Source organism: Hypanus sabinus, chromosome 16 (genome assembly GCF_030144855.1).
Source record: "Hypanus sabinus isolate sHypSab1 chromosome 16, sHypSab1.hap1, whole genome shotgun sequence".
In the NCBI taxonomy this organism is placed as follows: domain Eukaryota; kingdom Metazoa; phylum Chordata; class Chondrichthyes; order Myliobatiformes; family Dasyatidae; genus Hypanus; species Hypanus sabinus.
In genome coordinates this window covers 69,432,058-69,441,938 of record NC_082721.1, presented here as the reverse complement: position 1 = coordinate 69,441,938, position 9,881 = coordinate 69,432,058, and the positions used below count along the sequence as shown (strand labels likewise).

Genomic DNA, 9,881 nt, shown 5'->3' with positions numbered 1-9,881 from the left:
ACCCCTGACAATAAAGGGAGATCCCTTTGATACTGCAATGAGAAGGAGGTTCATCAGTCAGAAGGTGATTTGAACTAACCTCAAAACCTGCCCCTCTGTACCTTCTTCTGCAACTGGATCCTCAACTTCCTTATTAGGAGGCCATAGTTTGAGTGAATTAGTAATAACATTTCCTCTTTGCTGACTATCAACACAGATGCACATTAACAATATGTGCTGACACTACTGCTCTATTCTCAGGACTGTGCGACTAAACACAGCTCAAGTCTCATTTATAAGTTTGCCGATGACACCACTGTTGTTGGTAAAATCTCCGATGGGAGTGAGGAGATTTACAGGAGTGAGATAGATCAGCTGGGTGAGTGGTGTTGTAACAGCAACCTTGCACTCAACATCAGAAAGACCAAGGAACTGATTGTGGACTTCAGGAGGTGGAGGATAGGAGAACACACATCAGTCCTCATTAGTCAGCAATAGAAACAGTGAGCCACCTCAAGTTTCTGGGCCACAATATCTCACAGGAGCTATTTTGGCCCAACATATTGATTTAATCATGACAAAGGCATGCCAGCATCTTTATGTCATAAGGCAGTTATAGTGTTGGAGAGTGTTTGCAATGATTATTCCTGTCTGCTGTTTTGTTCTGGACACAGAATAGCTCTAGAGTGACGGAAGACTACAGCCAATGAACATTTCTACTGACCTGACACTCCCATTGGCCTCCTAGTGTGTGTGGGTGGCAGAATCTGGAAGGAGCTGTTGGCAGCGTGGGAAGAATAAAACAGTGTAGTATGCCACTCAACAAACAGGAACAAAGCCACAGCAAAAATATGCAATCACTTTCAATACGTGGCAAAAACATAGCTAATATGTGCTAATGATCACCTTTAAAGAGGAATGGGTTACTGGCTAAATAATTTACTGTTGTTCTTGGCAAGGATATCACTCTCCCTGCCCTTTTGTTTTAGATGTTGTAGATTTCTGTGCCTCTCCGAGTTTTTTGAGGATAGCTGTAAAAGTAACAAAAATATTGCGGAATTTCTTCAGCATACGGACTGCTTCTTATCTCAAGTTCAAATTTCAAAGTGAATTTATTATCAAAGTACATATATGTCTGATGCACCATCAATAACTCACACTGAGATGGAAGGCGAGATATCGGCTTTTATTGACTGGAAGAAGGAACCAGGAGTGAGTGTCTATCATACAATGTCCTGGAGTCTGAGGCCGAGCGTCAGGCCTCAGACCTCCTTTATACAGGGGCCTGTGGGAGGAGCCACAGGAGCAGTCAGCAGGGGCATGTCCCGACAGGCACATAGTTCACCACAATGTCATCATACACTACCTTGGGATTAATTTCCAAGCACCCAGTTTTGATCATCTCTCTAGTCCCTTGCCAGGACTGCTTGTCCAGAAGCGAAACATGGAACCTCTTTGCTTGAGGAGGCCTCAATCTGACTCAGCCGTTTGTCCCGCCTTCTCCTTCTGAGATCTGGTTTCAGGGGATCCAAACGTGAACTTAAGGGATAACCCAGCACAGTTGGTGAGTTCTTCGTTGTGGAGCGTGCAGCATTACGATACGCAAGGAGCAGATTGATGGGCTTCTGAATCAGTGTCACTGTAGTGTGTTCTGCTGACGTTCCTCGCAATGCGTTCTTTAGACTCCCGACAAACCTTTCTGTCAGACCATTTGTCGCTGGGTGGTACAATACAGATGTAATATATCTTATTCCATTCACCTGACTGAAATTGTTCCGCAACAAACTGGTCCATTGTCACTGATTAAGCGTCATTATTGAGAAGAGGCTTCTCAACATATCAGCAGCGTGCAAGTCTGTACTGGAGGCTATCGGAACACCTCTTGCCACTTTGTAGCTGCATCATCTACTACCAAGAAATGTGTGCCCATGAATAGACTGGCAAAATCCACATGAGAATCCTCTGCCAAGGCATTACAGGCCATTCCAAGGATGGAGAGGCAGTGCTCCTGGCAACTTCTAGACGTGTTAGCACCCTGAAGAGTGCATGGCAAGCTGCTCGATCTGTTGATCTATCTCACGCCACCAAACAAAGCTTCAAGCCAACACTTTCATCTTGACCACGTCTAAATGACCAGCATGGAGTTCCTCCAGCACTTTAGCTCTCAGCTTGGACAGTACGAAAACTCTCAATCCAGAATCAGGTTTAATATCGTTGGCGTAAGTTGTGAAATTTGCTAAATTTGCAGCAGTAGTACAATGCAATACATGATAAATATGGAAAAAACTTAATTACAGTAAGTATATACAATATATGTACATTAAATAATTAAATTACGTTCTGTAAAAACAGAAATTTAAAAAAAATCATGAGGTAGTAATCATAGGTTCAACAATGTCCATTTAGAAACCAGATGGCAGATGGGAAGAAGCTGTTCCTGAGTCGCTGAGTGTGTGCCTTCAGGCTTCTGTACCTCCTTTTTGATGGTAACAATGAGAAGAGGGCATGTCCTGGGTGGTGGGTGTCTTTAATGATGGACGGCACTGTCTTTGAAGACGTTTTGGATACTATGGAGGCTAGCACCTATGATGGAACTGACTAATTTTACAATTTTCTGCAACTAACTTTGAAACTGTGCTATAGCCCCCATCCCCCCATATCAGATGGTGATGCAGCCAGTTGGAATGCTGTCCATGGCACATCTGTAAAAGATTTTGAGTGTTTCATGTTTCAGGTGACAAACCTAATCTCCTCAAACTCCTAATGAAATATAGCCACTGCCTTGCCTTCTTTATATCAATATGTTGCAACCAGCTTAGGTCCTCAGAGATATTGACACCCACTAATGTGAAATTGCTCACTCTCTTCACTTCTGATCCATCTGTGAGGATTGGTTTGTGTTCGTTTGTCTTTCCCTTTCTGAAATCCCCAATTAGCTCTTCGGTCTTACTGCAGCACCACTGCCGTATCTCACTCTTGTACACCCTGAGATTCTGCCAACAATGGTGGAAACATCGGCACATTTATAGGTGGCATTTGAGCTGTGCCTGGCCACACGGTCATGGGTGTAGAGAGAGCGCAGAGCAGTGGGCTCAGCACATCTGTGATGTGCACTAGTGTCCATCGTCAACGAGGTGAAGATGTTCTTTTCCAATCTGCATAGATTGTGGCCTTCTGGTTAGAAAGTCAAGGATTCACAATCCCCACATAAGGCAACCCCTGTAAAGCGCGTTCATCTCAGCAGTGGTAAAAAAAAAAGGGGAACTGGAATTTCTGCAGAACCCTCCAGCCATTTTTGGTTGCAATGTAGACCTGAGATGGCATAGGGTCTTTTCTGCCCTTTGGAGATGTTTCAAAGGTACATTAAATGTCAGAGAAATGTATACGATATACAGACTGAAATTCTTTTTCTTCACAACCATCTGCAAAAACAGAGGAGTGCCCCAAAGAATGAATGACAGTTAAATGGTAGAACCTCTTTCTCTCTCTCCCCTCTCTCTCTCTCCTCTCTCTCTCTCTCTCTCCCCCCTCTCTCCTCTCTCTCTCTCCCCCTTCTCTCTCCCCCCTCTCTCTCCCCTCTCTCTCTCTCCCCTCTTTCTCTCTCCCCCTCTCTCTCTCCCCCCTCTCCTCTCTCTCTCTCCCCCTTCTCTCTCCCCTCTCTCTCTCCCCTCTCTCTCTCCCCTCTCTCTCTCCTCTTTCTCCCCCCTCTTTCTCTCTCTCTTCTCTCTCTCTCTCCCCCTCCCTCCCTCCATCCCCACCCCTTTCTCTCTCTCTCTCCATCTCCCTCTCCTGTCGGTCTTCATGTGTCAGGGGGTTTGAACAAGCAATAGTGCAGATTGTAACATTGAAACAGCGAGCCGTTGGTCTCCTGCTCTCGTTTGTTGCAGGAGCGATCTCTCTCTCTCTCTCTCTCTCTCTCTCTCTCTCTCTCTCTCTCTCCCTCCCTCCCTCCCTCCCTCCCTCCCCCTCACTAGTGAGAAAGAGCCTGTTTGAGAAGTTGAAATGCTAGGATGCACTGTAGTTTTTTTTTGATGGAGAAGATCATAGTCTCTTTGGGAGTTTTGCTATTGTTTGCAGGGCAGGGAAGGTGGGGCTGGTGCTTTTCCTGGAGCAAGAGGGAGGGGAGAGGGTTGATGCTTTTGCTGCTGCTTATGCATGGGAGGAAGGGGGGCCTTGGGGTTGTAATGTTCCTGTCACTCTTTCTTTGGTGTTCTTCGGTTTTGTGGATGTCTGTGAAGAGTAAGAATTTCAGGCTATATAGTACATACATTTTCTGATACTAAATTGAACCACTTAAATATATATACACACATACATACATATATTTGCTGCCTAAGATCTTAGCATAGTACTGTATTTGTCATGTCAATATGGAGTGGAGATCAAGCTTGTGAATCTGGCAGGAGCAAAGGATGTTGGGAATGGTGAGGGAGGAGGGTGGCATGGGTATAGACTCACCCAGCCCTGAGTCACCAAGCAAGGTTGTTTGATTGCAAACTATCGGTTTATTGATGATTACAGAATGTCTCTCTGATGCTTCCCACTCCTTCCCCTCTCCCTTCCCCTTTTACCAAGCATGATTCCCCTCTCCCTGCCCACTTCCCACTCTCAGGCCACAATAGAAACCCACATCAGTATCAGGTTTATCATCACTCACACGTCATGGAAATTTAGTTTGTACAGTGCAATACATAAAATACTACAGTAGTGTGCAAAAGTCTTAGACACTGTAGCTATATGTACAAAATGTGCCTCAGACTTTTGAACAGTACTGTAAATAAAGAATGAATGAGTAAATGAGTGATAAATTAACTGAGTTGTGGAGGCTGAGTCCATAGGTTGTGGAATCAGTTCAGCGTTGAGGTGAGTGAAGTTATTATCCATGCTGGTTCAGGCGCCTGATGGTTGTAACAAGGGATCTTTAAGCAAAGGGATTCCTCTGGAATCATCCACATTGTATCCTCCAGCAGTTAGTCACATGCTTGGATTCTGAAAGTAATACCAGCCAACATGAGGATATAAAATGCTGGACAAATTCAGCAGGTCAGGCAGCATCCATGGAGGGAAAAGAACAGTCGATATTTTGGGCTGAGATTCTTTCTCAGGACTGTGCCTGAACATTCCTCCTGCATTCTGTTTGTGTTGTTCAAGGTCTCCAGTACCTGCAGAATCTCTTGTATCACTGGCCAGTATTACACATGTTACTGTTTACTCATTGGGGGCAGGTTAAGAAATCAGTCAGCTCAGCCACTCCCTCAACATTACAGTGGAACATTGTCCTAGATTATATGGTATCATCTTAGGTGAATGTTTTGCCAATTGAGTCACACTGGAAAATCATTACAAAAGAAATGGCACGGAAAGTTTCCCCAGCATAACCCCATTGTGTCCTGGTTTGTCATGCAGTTTATTCATTACAAGCAATCTAGTGTCAGAGAGAAAAGTGTGAAGTCCTTTAGCCCATCAAGTCTGCACCAAGCACCAACCACACATTTACACTAATCCCACGTTGTTCCATTTTATAGTCCCATTCTTGTTTATAGCCCCATTCCATTTTATAATCCCACATTGTTCCATTTTATTACAGAGAGTAATTTACAGCAATCGATTAACCCACCAACCACAAGTCTTCAGGATGCAGGAGAAAACTGGAGTCTCCGTGAAACGCATCTGACCAAATTCCACACAAACAGCACCTGAGGTCAGTGCTGAACCAGTGTGAGGCAGTGTTTCTACCAGCTGAGTTCAACTGAAGAGATTCATAACGTCTAATTATGACAGGTGTCACAAACTAGCAATCGTCTTTCCTTTATCTGTCATCGTGGTAAAAGTTCTGAAAAGCAGTTTAATTTCTTTAATTTGGACAATCAAAAGACAGCTGCTGGTGCCACCTTGGGAAGTTCAAAGAAGTTTGAACAAAATATTTCATTCCAAAATGAGATTGGATTGGGCGACCGACCATTTTGCATCAGTAAAATCCATGATATCTGAAAGGTTGCAGATTCTTCAGAGAGACGTCTGGGCTATACCCAGGCATAGCATCCCATCCTCTAATGCCCAACATATTAATGGCAAGACTCTTGGCAGTGTGGAGGATCAGAGGGATCTTGGGGTCTGAGTCCATAGGACACTCAAAGCTGCTGCGTAGGTGGACAGCAGCTAAGAAGGCATATGGTGTGATGGTATTTCATTAACCATGGGACTGAGTTTGTGAGGTAATGTTATAGCTATACAAGACCTCGGTCTATCCCCACTTGGAGTCTGGCCACCTCACTACAGGAAGGATGTGCAGAGGAGTTTTACAAGGATGTTGTCTGGATTGGGGAGCATGCCTTATGAGAATAGGTTGAGTGAACTTGGCCTTTTCTCCTTGGAGCAATGGAAGATGAGAGGTGACCTGATAGAGGTGTACAAGATGATGGGAGGCATTGATCATGTGGCTAGCCAGAGGCTATTTCCCAGGGCCAAAATGGCTAACATGAGGGGGCATAGATTTAAGGTGCTTGGAAGCAGGTACAGAGGGGATGTCAGAGATAAATTTTTCACACAGAGTGGTGAGTGTGTGGAATGCACTGCTGGCAATGGTGATGGAGGCGGATACAATAGGGTCTTTTAAGAGACTCTTAGATAGGTACATGGAGCTTTGTAAAATAGAGAGCTATGCGGTAGTGTAATTCTAGGCAGTTTCTTGTGTCGGTTATATGGTCGACACAACATTGTGGGTGGAAGAGCCTGTAATGTGCTGTAGATTTCTATGTCTTAAAGCCTGTAACACATAGGCTGGAGGATTTTAAAGCTTTCTTGCTCTGGATATCTTAATTAATTCAAGCTCTAGTAAAGATTAAGTCATACTGAACCTTAGTTTAGAGTCTTTTAATTAACACCTCAGTTAATAACTTACCAAAGTAATTGGGTCAACACATATGACAACAATAAGTTTGACCTTCAGGATGGAGTGAGCTGTCACTGGGAAGGCCAACATTTAATCCACAATATATCCCTAATTTACATAACATCCTGAAGATGGAAAAAAGTCATCATTAGAACAGTATCAGACTTCAGGTCTTTTGAAGGATTAGGTTTGCCTTAAAGAGGAGGAATAGCATAGTGATTAGTGTAACATTATTACAGTGCCAGTGATCTCGATTCAGTTCCTCCTTGTCTGTAAGGAGTTTATAGTTTCTCCCTGTGACCACCTGAATTTCCTCTGGGACAGCATTGCTTGTTTGCCAGTCTTTATTTTGGTATAGTTTTTCGTAAATGATATTGTATGTCTTTGTTTTTCTGTAAAAGCCTATAAGAAAAAGAATATTAAGATAGTGCATGGTGATATATACAATGAATCGCAGTTAGTTGGGCCATCAGTAAATTGGGGCAGCCATTTATTTGGGACACCTCTTAAAGAATAAAACCTAATGGAGAAGATAGCCAGGATTCTCTTCATTTGTTCAGGACACTAAGTTGCTTACTTGGGACAGGAGACTGTTACCAAGTAGTTTCTAACTTGCGTCATTCAGGTGCACTTGTGTAGTCATTGGACACAACACCTTACTTAGAGTGAACAGTTTTTAAATAGCATTGGTTGCATGTGTGTGGGTACAAAAGTAGTGAAATTTGTCAGTATAGTTGGCAAGAAATAAACAGCAAGACAATTCAGAGCTGTTTTGCTCCCTGCGGTTTCAAGCATTCAAGCTTTGAGACGCCAGAGATTGCTGGGAGTGAAAATGAACTGATTTAACTACTTCATCAAGTTAGGAACTATGAAGAATTTGAAGGTATTGACAACCATCTTGAATGTTACAATAAAAACTAAGAGTTGAAGAATGCAGTTATTGAAAGCATTAGGCAGTTTATTATCTGCACTAGATGTCTGTGCTAATTTTATTCACTTACAGTCACTCGAAAGAGCACGGATATGTACACTGGATAAATCCCTCTGTCGATAAATATTAGGAACTAAACTCAGTTTTATAGTACTGTAGTATCATTGGTAGTGTCTAATTTGTTCTATATTTCATTTATTTTGTCATTTTTATACTTTTAAACTATTTCCATGAAACTTCGGTTAAATGGGGCAGTCAATTAATTGGGCCAAAATGTACTGGTCCTGATGTGTCCCAACTAACCAGAATCAAGTGTACAGACTTTGAAGATAAATTTGATTTTGCCTGTTCACCTCCCATACTCTAAAGACGTATGGGTTAGAGGGTTAATTGGTCTCATGATGTAATTGGATGGAGCTCTAAAGGCTTGTTACCAGTGCTGTATATCTAAAAAAAGTAATAGAAAAGTATTGTACAGCATGATGCCTTGGTATTATGGTGGGCTTACTGGAAATGGTAGTGTGCTGAAGAAGATGGTTGGTGAATAGGGAGGAGGGAACCAGGATTAGATCAAGTTAATGGAAATACACAAGGAATGGGTGAGACAAGGCGAGACAGGAGCAAGTGCCGGTCAGCAAATCTCAGATTCAAATTCTGATTTATTTATCGAAACAAAAGTGAAATGTGTCATTTGCTGTAACCAACACACCTAAAGGTGCGCGGGCGGGGGTTAGTGGGCCTCAACTGTTGCCACAAATTCCGGCGCCAACACAGCATGCCCACAATGCTTGGCAGAACAACACAGAATCGAACCCACCAAGCAACAACAGTGAAACCAGCCCCGTTCTGCCCTCCCTCCCCCCCCCCCCCCCCACTCACCCACACACACTCACAGTCCTCTAAATTTTAGGAATCAAAATATAAATCCGGGATGAATTTGACAGAGGCTACATCTTACTCTAAACTGGCAGGGAAAGAAGATTGGAAGTCACCCACAGAGTCTGTAGCTGTGAAGTATGGGTTACAAACATGAATTATATGTTAATCGTCAGTCACTGCTGCTCTTTTAGTCTGGTGCTAGACCCCTCTGCTACAGGAAACGTCCTCTCCATGTCCACACTATCTAGGCCTTTCAATATTCATTAGGTTTCAAGGAGATTACCCCATCATTCTTCTGAACTGCAATGAATGCAGGTCCAGAGCCATCGAACACTCCTCACACATTCACCCTTTCATCCCCAGGATCATTCTCATAAACATCCTCTGGATCCTTAACTCCCTTACCAACCAAGAACCTATCAATCTCTGCCTTAAGTACAGCCAATGACCTCCATCATATTCAGCAACAATGAGTTCCACAGAAATCTGAATCAGATTTGTTATCACTGACTTATATTTATTATCCAGTGATATTAGCTCTGTCACTCACAGATGAAATTCTTGCTCTTCTTTGCACTTTGTCATAAACCCTTCATAGCTGCTGGAATAAGGAGACGTGGTGCTCCCATGGCAACTCGTGAGGTAACTGATCACATTGTCAAGATAAAAGAAAAACAAGTTCTGAGCGTCTGAAAGAAGAACTGAAATACAGAGCTGGCGATTAGCATTTGAAAGTAAAAGCAGGTCTGATATTTGAGGAAGATTAATTCAAAAGGACACGGAGCTCAACATCAAGGTAATTAATTGCAGTGACATTACAGAATGATGACAATATCTAAAAAAAAGAGCCTTGAGACCAATTGCAATCCAACTAATCACATTAGCCCACTCCCTGTCTACAGCCCTTTAAGAAAGAAGGCGGTCATTTAATGTAAAGTAAGTTTTATTATGAGAATACATATATGTCATCATATACAACTCTGAGATTCTTTTTCCTGCGAGCATACTCAGCAATTCTATAAAATAGTAACTATAACAGGATCAATGAAAGATCAAGATGTGTAGAAAACAACAAACTGCAAATGCAAATATAAATAAATAGCAATAAATAACAAGAGCACAAAATAACAAGGTAAAGCTCCAAGGCAATTAGGATTGGCAAAAAATGCTGGCACGCATCCTGAAAAATTAATTCTAAGA

General features: G+C 42.7%; 1 long non-coding RNA gene across 1 annotated transcript; it reads left to right on the top strand.

Annotated features, from left to right (window-relative positions):
* Positions 1-1,233: 1,233 nt before the first annotated feature.
* Positions 1,234-9,466, top strand: LOC132405861 (uncharacterized). Its single transcript, XR_009515983.1, has 3 exons — positions 1,234-2,198; positions 5,567-5,680; positions 9,280-9,466. It is a non-coding gene; the product is annotated as an uncharacterized LOC132405861 (long non-coding RNA).
* The last annotated feature ends 415 nt before the right edge of the window (positions 9,467-9,881 follow it).